This window comes from Saccoglossus kowalevskii, chromosome 2, assembly GCF_978046115.1.
Source record: "Saccoglossus kowalevskii chromosome 2, keSacKowa6.1, whole genome shotgun sequence".
Taxonomy (NCBI): domain Eukaryota; kingdom Metazoa; phylum Hemichordata; class Enteropneusta; family Harrimaniidae; genus Saccoglossus; species Saccoglossus kowalevskii.
This window is the reverse complement of record NC_140642.1, coordinates 42,952,219-42,967,509: the sequence shown is the minus strand read 5'-3', so window position 1 is coordinate 42,967,509 and position 15,291 is coordinate 42,952,219. Positions and strand designations below refer to the sequence as shown.

Here is a 15,291-nt window from a genome sequence, read left to right as displayed (position 1 = left end):
TTGGTGACCGCAAAGAAATGTATTAAATATTTGGCGAAACTGATTAATATGTGAAGTCATCGTTTCCCAAATCAATGCTACAAAATGCTTTATAATATTGAACTTTCATCTCTCGATAGATCCCATCTCTTGATAAATTGCTTACTTATCGTAGTTTGAAAACCAGCCTAGAACCCAAAAGATATCTGTCACTTAAATATTCATCCTCACAGAGTAATGTTGTCACGTTTACGCTACTCCTGTCACCATTTACGTATTGAAACTGACAGCAAAAATGATATTGAAAGACATGATCAGCTTTGCATCTTATGTGATTCTAATGAAATTGAATACAAGTACCATTTTGTTCTTGTCTGCCCTTTTTCGAGACCTTCAGATTTAAGTATTTACCCCATTATTACTTTCTGCCTCCATCACTGCAAACATTTGTCCAATTAATGACCTCTGTAAATGCCACTCTACTCAAAAGATTGTGAGTTTTTTTTTGTTCATTCTTAAAGACTAAGATGCAATGTAAATAATGTAAATAGTAATTGACCAACTGTATTTATTTATTTATTTATTTATTTATTTATTTATTTATTTATTTATTTATTTATTTATTTATTTATTTATTTATTTATTTATTTATTTATTTATTTATTTATTTATTTATTTTGGGCCCCTGGTCTTATAGTACAAATAAAGACCGCATATGCATGAAAAGTTAATATTGTTAGTAGGGGTGGATATCCATATACGTCAATTTTACAATCATACTCAACCTTTCTGTCATTGCTTCAATATTCTATTCTTTTTGAAAGACTTTCAAATTTTGTAGAGATCGCTTTTGAGATTATTTCAAGATTCTTTTTGTGACATTTTGGTACGACATTCTGAAAGCAGGGGAAGATTTAACCCTTTTTTGTTTAATTTTATGATGCACATACATGCACGTCATGTGCGCTTTAGAGGGTCATAGCGCCACCAGGAGTCAGTATCACAGTTCTTCGCATATATAGGGCGTTAAACGATTCAGATATGATAATAAAAGTAAAAGTGACCATGTAATGCATATAAGTAATGTCTAAATTAAAAGTCTAGTTATTTTTAATGTTTTGACGTTCGTACACACATTTCTACAATAACTGGGTGACTACGATATGCATGATATTTTTTTGTAAGATTTTATATGTAACTTGTCCAAATTGTGAATTGTTCTTAAATAGTTTGGTATATAATTGTTCATTCATTATATGTTACGTGTGTTTAATCATTTTAAAGTACAATCCCACAATACTTCTGAACCATATGTCAAAATAGGAATGATTGTAAGTTTATACTACACTATGCAAAGTTTGCACTACCGAATAAGTGTAAGGTGATACTGTTTGAAATGAATGGTAGTGTGTATCCCTTGCCTGTCTTAACAAAGTATTCAACATATGAATATATATTGATTGTAATAATTTAAATAATGTTCTCGTGGGCTTTGTATAGTAACTTGTATATCAACCCATCTCGCCAGACACTGTCAAAAGCTCCACAAAACATACATACAAACAGGGTGATTTGCTTACTATATTGGTGCAGATATCTATCAGGGATTTTAGGATTACCGATGCAGTCTGTTGTGCAGAACTTTTCTCTGAAGCCAAACCGATCATTTTGAAAATAATTGCTTTTAGTAATATACAATTCAAAAATGTATTGAATATTTTTTTAAAGGCGGTTCCTTCAGATTGATGTCATAGTATTAAATTCCACGTGATACATATGGTTCAATACTTTGAGCATAACTGTTAAAATTATTATGTGCATATCTATATTTCAGAAATGTAATAGAGAAACATATCTACTACTAATTAAATGCACATATTTAGGGTGGTTGAATATTCTATTAACTACTCAGACATCATTATTAGGTATGTGGATACCTAATTCCCAGAGATATATTATAGATCCTAGAGATCTACTAATAAGCACACATTGCATGGCCATGAGGGCACTAGTATACGTCTATTTCCCCGAGGGGAAAATAGACGTATACTAGTGCCCGAATTAGGTCATGCAATATTGTTTTATAACACATTACACGTAGAATTGCCGGAGGAACGTGCATAGATCGTCTGCCATCTTCTTCTCGACGTCTGCTAGCGATTTCTTCACAAAACGATGTAAATACGCTTCTAGAAAACCTGATTGCGTCCTTCGTCTTCGGCGCATCTTTATTTTCTACTAGTGTGTCAAGTTCTTCTTCTGAACTGAAGCTAAATCATCCAGTCTTTCGAGGCGGACCATCGATATCAGCGACCGAACTAGCAGACGACATATTGGAAATCACACGACCAGGTGACGAGTGACGTCATCCCCGGGCACTAGTTGATGTACTAGTCTTCTTAGGTAACTAGTAATTTCCCTTGCGCTACTATGGTAATTTAGCCTGTTTTGACCAATTACAGTACAGTATTAACGAGTGATGTGTTATAACTGGATATATATTGCACGAACACACGTACTAATAATTGGTTGTTGTTCACATAGATAAAGAAATTGAGATAAGGTGACCTTATCATTCCAGTGTATATCTAATTAGCAAAAATGTATTACAGACACGCATTTACTACTCACTGGATATTGTGAATATAGAAAAACAATTTGGATAATTTATTAAGTGGTCATGTTTCTTTATTAATCATACTCTTCCCTTATATAATTCTGTTACATATATGCATTTCGTCGCATGCAGGCAACAAGGAACACAACAATTGAGCAATGTATTTAATCCAGCACGAATAGGATCTTTATTAACTGGTACATGCCCATCGGCCCAAAACAGGAAATACAAATCATTTAAATTATTTACAATACTTCGAAGGATTTCTCTTAAATTTCATAGCATTAAAGGGAAAGTCAAGGCTAACAACATAATACTCCCAGATAAAAGAGCTCGGCAAATGGAAGAACATGCTACAAGTTACAGTTTTTTTATATCACTTTTCATTCTCTAGATATTCAACTTTTCATCAATTTATGTAGTCCACCATCTTGATTCTTAAGCAAAGGATTATGGGTAAAGTATGACTTAATAGAATCTGTTGCCAGAAATTGAGAAAATGATTTTATCTATAACTTCAAAAGTTGAACAAATTGGCTGAAAGTTAAGAACATGGTGGCATATATGTACTGGTGCCAAACTTGCTTCTAAAATAGTTGTCATGGAAACAGAATTGAAAATATTGATTTTTATGTTTTCCTACCGATTGCTCAAATTTCCTTATATTGTATACAATTTACCGATGTGAGTAGATTATATTTCAATTTCAGACAACAGATTCTATGATGTCATACTTTACCCACAATGCTTTGCTTGAGAATCAAGATGGCTGACTTCATATTACTAATGAAAAGTTGAATATCTAGAGAATGAAAAGTGATATAAAAAACTGTAAATTGCATTCTCCTACATTTGTGGAGCTTTTTCTTGGAGGGTCATTTTGAGTAATTCAAAAAAAAAAAATATTTACAGTTATTCTAATTACATATATCAAGTGAAATGAAACGACTGCATACAATGATTAACGGACCAGAATAAAAATGTATTTACTGTTTCTAAATCCAGTTAACAGGTTCCGGTATATATGAAAGCCAAACTATACTGACATTAATACATTATATGCTAAACTTTGTCTAATAGAGCTTGAGTTCTAGTGTGGAATGTGCATATTTAATATGTGCATATTTATTATGTGCATATTTATTATGTGCATATTTAATATTTAGTCCTATCATAGCTACATATTCACTATTACTGGATAGTGTGCACGTTGGATAAACTATTTGCGGATCACATGACGTCATTAATTTGAACCTCTCTGAGTTGTTCATTTCGTGACGGCATATCAACAATTGTGGCAAAAAATAAATAATTGCCTCCGTTATATAAACAAAATTTACAATTTCCTGAAATCCCAGGATGAAATATTATTTCATTTCAAGACATGTGATATGGCACTGTCTACGGCAAGACAGTATGCAAAACAAAAGCGGGTTTACAACTAGGCTAATTTGATATAAGTGAGTTTTGATGCAAAGGATGTTGTCTACAGAATGAAGCCATTAAAATTGACTTCACTATTAATTTGCATTAAATATTTGAGTTAAATTGAAGCAGACAGTCACACTCACACACCCCTGCGTAAACACGCATATGTGTAGGCACAGTCACTCTACTAGTAGACTGTGTGACTGTGGTGTAGGGGTCGGTAGCGACGAGCATGATAAGATTAGTTCGGTAAATTAATACATAAACAACTCGACATCCCATAATGTATTGTCTGGAATTGCTTTCACCAAAAGCCTGTATAATGAGGTCACGTGAACAGTGAAACTGGTTACCATAGAAACCTTAGGAATGATGAAAGCGTTTCTGCAACATAGCGCTAACTCGACTCCAACACTTTAGTCGTTGGTGCTGTTCGTTGATGATTACATTGTGACGACTGTCCGTGTCTTTACAGTGTACAGACGTGCATATGTGAGTATATTTAATTGGTTTCCTCTGAAACAATGAATTTCACCGTCAAACGCTGTTGAGAACATATTTCTCGCGTTATAATTTATCTTGTATATCAACTGTGTCACTGCAATGGCGTGTTTTCAGTATTCTGTGCACTTATATTATTACTCACAAGGACGTACATGTAGTCAATGCAATTCGTTATTATAATTATGATTAGTAATTTTGTTATTATACTGTAAAAACATGTTAATTAACTTGGCATTATATGATTATGTTTGAGAACACGTTCACAAATATTACTTAGCATCAAGCAATGAGCGCTAGCGCTGACGTGTAACACTAATTATACCACTACCACACATTCAATAAGATAAGAAAAACACTTCTTAATTCCCATCGTGTTTCATCTGGCGCCATGATTGTTTTTGCCTGGATACATACAAATGAATGAATGGGCGTACGCCCAAGGCGTTAATGTACTAAAAATGGCCAGTTTCATGCAGTAAGCGTACACTCTGACAATTACTCAAATAGTGCGCTTAGAAAATGCATTATTTCTAGTTTTTAGTATAGTATTATAAATCACGTCATTGAAAATCCGTCATTGTACTTAAAATGGCATGACAATCCGTATATTGCCTCCTTATCTCAGAATACTCATGTTTTCCCTATCCTATTTTCACTGATTAAAATATTAAATGTGATGAAAAAACGCTATTGTGTATAGCGTTCTATTAACAATTTTTGGCATGGCGATCTAGCTAGACTAAAGCATATTAAAATATCGTTTTATTCATGAATTCACATCTCCGTTACATCGGTGATAACATGGCATAACGTCTGTCCCAAAACATCGACGATACTACAGGATAACGTCTGCATCAAAACATCTACAAAAACGCAGGATAACGTCTGCATCAAAACAGCTACAATAACGCAGGATAACGTCTGCATCAAAACATTTACAATAACGCAGGATAACGTCTGCATCAAAACACCTACAATAACGCAGGATAACGTCTGCATCAAAACATCTACAATAACGCAGGATAACGTCTGCATCAAAACATTTACAATAACGCAAGATAACGTCTGCATCAAAACATTTACAATAACGCAGGATAACGTCTGCATCAAAACATCTACAATAACGTTGGATAACGTCTGCATCAAAACATCTACAATAACGCAGGATAACGTCTGCATCAAAACAGCTACAATAACGCAGGATAACGTCTGCATCAAAACATTTACAATAACGCAGGATAACGTCTGCATCAAAACACCTACAATAACGCAGGATAACGTCTGCATCAAAACATCTACAATAACGCAGGATAACGTCTGCATCAAAACATTTACAATAACGCAAGATAACGTCTGCATCAAAACATCTACAATAACGCAGGATAACGTCTGCATCAAAACATCTACAAAAACGCAGGATAACGTCTGCATCAAAACAGCTACAATAACGCAGGATAACGTCTGCATCAAAACATTTACAATAACGCAGGATAACGTCTGCATCAAAACACCTACAATAACGCAGGATAACGTCTGCATCAACACATCTACAATAACGCAGGATAACGTCTGCATCAAAACATTTACAATAACGCAAGATAACGTCTGCATCAAAACATCTACAATAACGCAGGATAACGTCTGCATCAAAACATCTACAATAACGCAGGATAACGTCTGCATCAAAACATTTACAATAACGCAAGATAACGTCTGCATCAAAACATTTACAATAACGCTGGATAACGTCTGCATCAAAACATCTACAATAACGTTGGATAACGTCTGTATCAAAACATCTACAATAACGCAGGATAACGTCTGTATCAAAACATCTACAATAACGCAGCAAAACGTCTGCATGAAAACATCTACAATAACGCAGCGTAACGTCTGCATCAAAACATCTACAATAACGCAGGATAACGTCTGCATCAAAACATCTACAATAACGCAGGATAACGTCTGTATCAAAACATCTACAATAACGCAGCGTAACGTCTGCATGAAAACATCTACAATAACGCAGCGTAACGTCTGCATCAAAACATCTACAATAACGCAGGATAACGTCTGCATCAAAACATCTACAATAACGCAGGATAACGTCTGCATCAAAACATCTACAATAACGCAGGATAACGTCTGCATCAAAACATCTACAATAACGCAGGATAACGTCTGCATCAAAACATCTACAATAAAGCAGGATAACGTCTGCATCAACACATCTACAATAACGCAGGATAACGTCTGTATCAAAACATCTACAATAACGCAGCGTAACGTCTGCATGAAAACATCTACAATAACGCAGCGTAACGTCTGCATCAAAACATCTACAATAACGCAGGATAACGTCTGCATCAATACATCTACAATAACGCAGGATAACGTCTGCATCAAAACATCTACAATAACGCAGGATAACGTCTGCATCAAAACATCTACAATAACGCAGGATAAAGTCTGCATCAAAACATCTACAATAACGCAGGATAACGTCTGCATCAAAACATCTACAATAACGTAGGATAAGGTCCGTATCAAAACATCTACAATAACGCAGGATAACGTCTGCATCAAAACATCTACAATAACGCAGGATAATGTCTGTATCAAAACATCTACAATAACGCAGGATAACTTCTACATCAAAACATCTACAATAACGCAGGATAACGTCTGCATCAAAACATCTACAATAACGTTGGATAACGTCTGCATCAAAACATCTACAATAACGCAGGATAATGTCTGTATCAAAACATCTACAATAACGCAGGATAACTTCTACATCAAAACATCTACAAAAACGCAGGATAACGTCTGCATCAAAACAGCTACAATAACGCAGGATAACGTCTGCATCAAAACATTTACAATAACGCAAGATAACGTCTGCATCAAAACATCTACAATAACGCAGGATAACGTCTGCATCAAAACATCTACAAAAACGCAGGATAACGTCTGCATCAAAACAGCTACAATAACGCAGGATAACGTCTGCATCAAAACATTTACAATAACGCAGGATAACGTCTGCATCAAAACATGTACAATAAAGCAGGATAACGTCTGCATCAACACATCTACAATAACGCAGGATAACGTCTGTATCAAAACATCTACAATAACGCAGCGTAACGTCTGCATGAAAACATCTACAATAACGCAGGATAACGTCTGCATCAAAACATCTACAATAACGCAGGATAAAGTCTGCATCAAAACATCTACAATAACGCAGGATAACGTCTGCATCAAAACATCTACAATAACGTAGGATAACGTCCGTATCAAAACATCTACAATAACGCAGGATAACGTCTGCATCAAAACATCTACAATAACGCAGGATAATGTCTGTATCAAAACATCTACAATAACGCAGGATAACGTCTGCATCAAAACATTTACAATAACGCAAGATAACGTCTGCATCAAAACATTTACAATAACGCAGGATAACGTCTGCATTAAAACATCTACAATAACGTTGGATAACGTCTGCATCAAAACATCTACAATAACGCAGGATAACGTCTGTATCAAAACATCTACAATAACGCAGCGTAACGTCTGCATGAAAACATCTACAATAACACAGCGTAACGTCTGCATCAAAACATCTACAATAACGCAGGATAACGTCTGCATCAAAACATCTACAATAACGCAGGATAACGTCTGCATCAAAACATCTACAATAACGCAGGATAACGTCTGCATCAAAACATCTACAATAACGCAGGATAACGTCTGCATCAAAACATCTACAATAAAGCAGGATAACGTCTGCATCAACACATCTACAATAACGCAGGATAACGTCTGTATCAAAACATCTACAATAACGCAGCGTAACGTCTGCATGAAAACATCTACAATAACGCAGCGAAACGTCTGCATCAAAACATCTACAATAACGCAGGATAACGTCTGCATCAATACATCTACAATAACGCAGGATAACGTCTGCATCAAAACATCTACAATAACGCAGGATAACGTCTGCATCAAAACATCTACAATAACGCAGGATAAAGTCTGCATCAAAACATCTACAATAACGCAGGATAACGTCTGCATCAAAACATCTACAATAACGTAGGATAACGTCCGTATCAAAACATCTACAATAACGCAGGATAACGTCTGCATCAAAACATCTACAATAACGCAGCGTAACGTCTGCATGAAAACATCTACAATAACGCAGCGTAACGTCTGCATCAAAACATCTACAATAACGCAGGATAACGTCTGCATCAATACATCTACAATAACGCAGGATAACGTCTGCATCAAAACATCTACAATAACGCAGGATAACGTCTGCATCAAAACATCTACAATAACGCAGGATAAAGTCTGCATCAAAACATCTACAATAACGCAGGATAACGTCTGCATCAAAACATCTACAATAACGTAGGATAACGTCCGTATCAAAACATCTACAATAACGCAGGATAACGTCTGCATCAAAACATCTACAATAACGCAGGATAATGTCTGTATCAAAACATCTACAATAACGCAGGATAACTTCTACATCAAAACATCTACAATAACGCAGGATAACGTCTGCATCAAAACATCTACAATAACGTTGGATAACGTCTGCATCAAAACATCTACAATAACGCAGGATAATGTCTGTATCAAAACATCTACAATAACGCAGGATAACTTCTACATCAAAACATCTACAAAAACGCAGGATAACGTCTGCATCAAAACAGCTACAATAACGCAGGATAACGTCTGCATCAAAACATTTACAATAACGCAGGATAACGTCTGCATCAAAACACCTACAATAACGCAGGATAACGTCTGCATCAAAACATCTACAATAACGCAGGATAACGTCTGCATCAAAACATTTACAATAACGCAAGATAACGTCTGCATCAAAACATTTACAATAACGCAGGATAACGTCTGCATCAAAACATCTACAATAACGTTGGATAACGTCTGCATCAAAACATCTACAATAACGCAGGATAACGTCTGCATCAAAACAGCTACAATAATGCAGGATAACGTCTGCATCAAAACATTTACAATAACGCAGGATAACGTCTGCATCAAAACACCTACAATAACGCAGGATAACGTCTGCATCAAAACATCTACAATAACGCAGGATAACGTCTGCATCAAAACATTTACAATAACGCAAGATAACGTCTGCATCAAAACATCTACAAAAACGCAGGATAACGTCTGCATCAAAACAGCTACAATAACGCAGGATAACGTCTGCATCAAAACATTTACAATAACGCAGGATAATGTCTGTATCAAAACACCTACAATAACGCAGGATAACGTCTGCATCAAAACATCTACAATAACGCAGGATAACGTCTGCATCAAAACATTTACAATAACGCAAGAAAACGTCTGCATCAAAACATCTACAATAACGCAGGATAACGTCTGCATCAAAACATCTACAATAATGCAGGATAACGTCTGTATCAAAACATCTACAATAACGCAGGATAACGTCTGCATCAAAACATCTACAATAACGCAGGATAATGTCTGCATCAAAACATCTACAATAACGTTGGATAACGTCTGTATCAAAACATCTACAGTAACGCAGGATAACGTCTGTATCAAAACATCTACAATAACGCAGCAAAACATCTGCATGAAAACATCTACAATAACGCAGCGTAACGTCTGCATCAAAACATCTACAATAACGCAGGATAACGTCTGCATCAAAACATTTACAATAACGCAGGATAACGTCTGCATCAAAACACCTACAATAACGCAGGATAACGTCTGCATCAAAACATCTACAATAACGCAGGATAACGTCTGCATCAAAACATTTACAATAACGCAAGAAAACGTCTGCATCAAAACATCTACAATAACGCAGCAAAACATCTGCATGAAAACATCTACAATAACGCAGGATAACGTCTGCATCAAAACATCTACAATAACGCAGGATAACGTCTGTATCAAAACATCTACAATAACGCAGCGTAACGTCTCCATGAAAACATCTACAATAACGCAGCGTAACGTCTGCATCAAAACATCTACAATAACGCAGGATAACATCTGCATCAAAACATCTACAATAACGCAGGATAACGTCTGCATCAAAACATCTACAATAACGCAGGATAACGTCTGCATCAAAACATCTACAATAACGCAGGATAACGTCTGCATCAAAACATCTACAATAAAGCAGGATAACGTCTGCATCAACACATCTACAATAACGCAGGATAACGTCTGTATCAAAACATCTACAGTAACGCAGCGTAACGTCTGCATGAAAACATCTACAATAACGCAGCGTAACGTCTGCATCAAAACATCTACAATAACGCAGGATAACGTCTGCATCAAAACATCAACAATAACGCAGGATAACGTCTGCATCAAAACATCTACAATAACGCAGGATAACGTCTGCATCAAAACATCTACAATAATGCAGGATAAAGTCTGCATCAAAACATCTACAATAATGCAGGATAACGTCTGCATCAAAACATCTACAATAACGTAGGATAACGTCCGTTTCAAAACATCTACAATAACGCAGGATAACGTCTGCATCAAAACATCTACAATAACGCAGGATAATGTCTGTATCAAAACATCTACAATAACGCAGGATAACTTCTACATCAAAACATCTACAATAACGCAGGATAACATCTGCATCAAAACATCTACAATAACGTTGGATAACGTCTGCATCAAAACATCTACAATAACGCAGGATAATGTCTGTATCAAAACATCTACAATAACGCAGGATAACTTCTACATCAAAACATCTACAATAACGCAGGATAACGTCTGCATCAAAACATCTACAATAATGTTGGATAACGTCTGCATCAAAACATCTACAATAACGCAGGATAACGTCTGCATCAAAACATCTACAATAACGCAGGATAATGTCTGTATCAAAACATCTACAAAAACGCAGGATGACTTCTACATCAAAACATCTACAATAACGCAGGATAACGTCTGTATCAAAACATCTACAATAACGCAGCGTAACGTCTGCATCAAAACATCTAAAATAACGCAGGATAACGTCTGCATCAAAACATCTACAATAACGCAGGATAACGTCTGCATCAAAACATCTACAATAACGCAGGATAACGTCTGCATCAAAACATCTACAATAACGCAGGATAACGTCTGCATCAAAACATCTACAATAACGCAGGATAACGTCTGCATCAAAACATCTACAATAAAGCTGGATAACGTCTGCATCAACACATCTTCAATAACGCAGGATAACGTCTGTATCAAAACATCTACAATAACGCAACGTAACGTCTGCATGAAAACATCTACAATAACGCAGGATAATGTCTGTATCAAAACATCTACAATAACGCAGGATAACTTCTACATCAAAACATCTGCAATAACGCAGGATAACGTCTGCATCAAAACATCTACAATAACGTTGGATAACGTCTGCATCAAAACATCTACAATAACGCAGGATAATGTCTGTATCAAAACATCTACAATAACGCAGGATAACTTCTACATCAAAACATCTACAAAAACGCAGGATAACGTCTGCATCAAAACAGCTACAATAACGCAGGATAACGTCTGCATCAAAACATTTACAATAACGCAGGATAACGTCTGCATCAAAACACCTACAATAACGCAGGATAACGTCTGCATCAAAACATCTACAATAACGCAGGCTAACGTCTGCATCAAAACATTTACAATAACGCAAGATAACGTCTGCATCAAAACATTTACAATAACGCAGGATAACGTCTGCATCAAAACATCTACAATAACGTTGGATAACGTCTGCATCAAAACATCTACAATAACGCAGGATAACGTCTGCATCAAAACAGCTACAATAATGCAGGATAACGTCTGCATCAAAACATTTACAATAACGCAGGATAACGTCTGCATCAAAACACCTACAATAACGCAGGATAACGTCTGCATCAAAACATCTACAATAACGCAGGATAACGTCTGCATCAAAACATTTACAATAACACAAGATAACGTCTGCATCAAAACATCTACAATAACGCAGGATAACGTCTGCATCAAAACATCTACAAAAACGCAGGATAACGTCTGCATCAAAACAGCTACAATAACGCAGGATAACGTCTGCATCAAAACATTTACAATAACGCAGGATAACGTCTGCATCAAAACACCTACAATAACGCAGGATAACGTCTGCATCAAAACATCTACAATAACGCAGGATAACGTCTGCATCAAAACATTTACAATAACGCAAGAAAACGTCTGCATCAAAACATCTACAATAACGCAGGATAACGTCTGCATCAAAACATCTACAATAATGCAGGATAACGTCTGCATCAAAACATCTACAATAACGCAGGATAACGTCTGCATCAAAACATCAACAATAACGCAGGATAACGTCTGCATCAAAACATCTACAATAACGCAGGATAACGTCTGCATCAAAACATCTACAATAATGCAGGATAAAGTCTGCATCAAAACATCTACAATAATGCAGGATAACGTCTGCATCAAAACATCTACAATAACGTAGGATAACGTCTGCATCAAAACATCTACAATAACGCAGGATAACGTCTGCATCAAAACATCTACAATAAAGCAGGATAACGTCTGCATCAACACATCTACAATAACGCAGGATAACGTCTGTATCAAAACATCTACAGTAACGCAGCGTAACGTCTGCATGAAAACATCTACAATAACGCAGCGTAACGTCTGCATCAAAACATCTACAATAACGCAGGATAACGTCTGCATCAAAACATCAACAATAACGCAGGATAACGTCTGCATCAAAACATCTACAATAACGCAGGATAACGTCTGCATCAAAACATCTACAATAATGCAGGATAAAGTCTGCATCAAAACATCTACAATAATGCAGGATAACGTCTGCATCAAAACATCTACAATAACGTAGGATAACGTCCGTTTCAAAACATCTACAATAACGCAGGATAACGTCTGCATCAAAACATCTACAATAACGCAGGATAATGTCTGTATCAAAACATCTACAATAACGCAGGATAACTTCTACATCAAAACATCTACAATAACGCAGGATAACATCTGCATCAAAACATCTACAATAACGTTGGATAACGTCTGCATCAAAACATCTACAATAACGCAGGATAATGTCTGTATCAAAACATCTACAATAACGCAGGATAACTTCTACATCAAAACATCTACAATAACGCAGGATAACGTCTGCATCAAAACATCTACAATAACGTTGGATAACGTCTGCATCAAAACATCTACAATAACGCAGGATAACGTCTGCATCAAAACATCTACAATAACGCAGGATAATGTCTGTATCAAAACATCTACAAAAACGCAGGATAACTTCTACATCAAAACATCTACAATAACGCAGGATAACGTCTGTATCAAAACATCTACAATAACGCAGCGTAACGTCTGCATCAAAACATCTAAAATAACGCAGGATAACGTCTGCATCAAAACATCTACAATAACGCAGGATAACGTCTGCATCAAAACATCTACAATAACGCAGGATAACGTCTGCATCAAAACATCTACAATAACGCAGGATAACGTCTGCATCAAAACATCTACAATAACGCTGGATAACGTCTGCATCAACACATCTACAATAACGCAGGATAACGTCTGTATCAAAACATCTACAATAACGCAACGTAACGTCTGCATGAAAACATCTACAATAACGCAGCGTAACGTCTGCATCAAAACATCTACAATAACGCAGGATAACGTCTGCATCAAAACATCTACAATAACGCAGGATAATGTCTGTATCAAAACATCTACAATAACGCAGGATAACTTCTACATCAAAACATCTACAATAACGCAGGATAACGTCTGCATCAAAACATCTACAATAACGCAGGATAACGTCTGCATCAAAACATCTACAATAACGCAGGATAACGTCTGCATCAAAACATCTACAATAAAGCAGGATAACGTCTGCATCAACACATCTACAATAATGCAGGATAACGTCTGTATCAAAACATCTACAATAACGCAACGTAACGTCTGCATGAAAACATCTACAATAACGCAGCGTAACGTCTGCATCAAAACATCTACAATAACGCAGGATAACGTCTGCATCAAAACATCTACAATAACGCAGGATAACGTCTGCATCAAAACATCTACAATAACGCAGGATAACGTCTGCATCAAAACATCTACAATAACGCAGGATAAAGTCTGCATCAAAACATCTACAATAACGCAGGATAACGTCTGCATCAAAACATCTACAATAACGTAGGATAACGTCCGTATCAAAACATCTACAATAACGCAGGATAACGTCTGCATCAAAACATTTACAATAACGCAAGATAACGTCTGCATCAACACATCTACAATAACGCAGGATAACGTCTGTATCAAAACATCTACAATAACGCAACGTAACGTCTGCATGAAAACATCTACAATAACGCAGCGTAACTTCTACATCAAAACATCTACAATAACGCAGGATAACGTCTGCATCAAAACATCTACAATAACGCAGGATAACGTCTGCATCAACACATCTACAATAATGCAGGATAACGTCTGTATCAAAACATCTACAATAACGCAACGTAACGTCTGCATGAAAACATCTACAATAACGCAGCGTAACGTCTGCATCAAAACAT

General features: G+C 36.1%; 1 protein-coding gene across 1 annotated transcript in view; it reads left to right on the top strand.

The window, feature by feature from the left end:
• Positions 1 to 4,401: 4,401 nt before the first annotated feature.
• The window catches only part of LOC102806918 (uncharacterized), a 37,366-nt gene continuing 26,476 nt past the window's right edge, over positions 4,402 to 15,291 (top strand). Inside the window, exon 1 of the mRNA XM_085507601.1 lies at positions 4,402 to 4,516. The gene's annotated coding sequence lies outside the window, so the exon portion shown is untranslated. The remainder of the gene's footprint in view (positions 4,517 to 15,291) is intronic.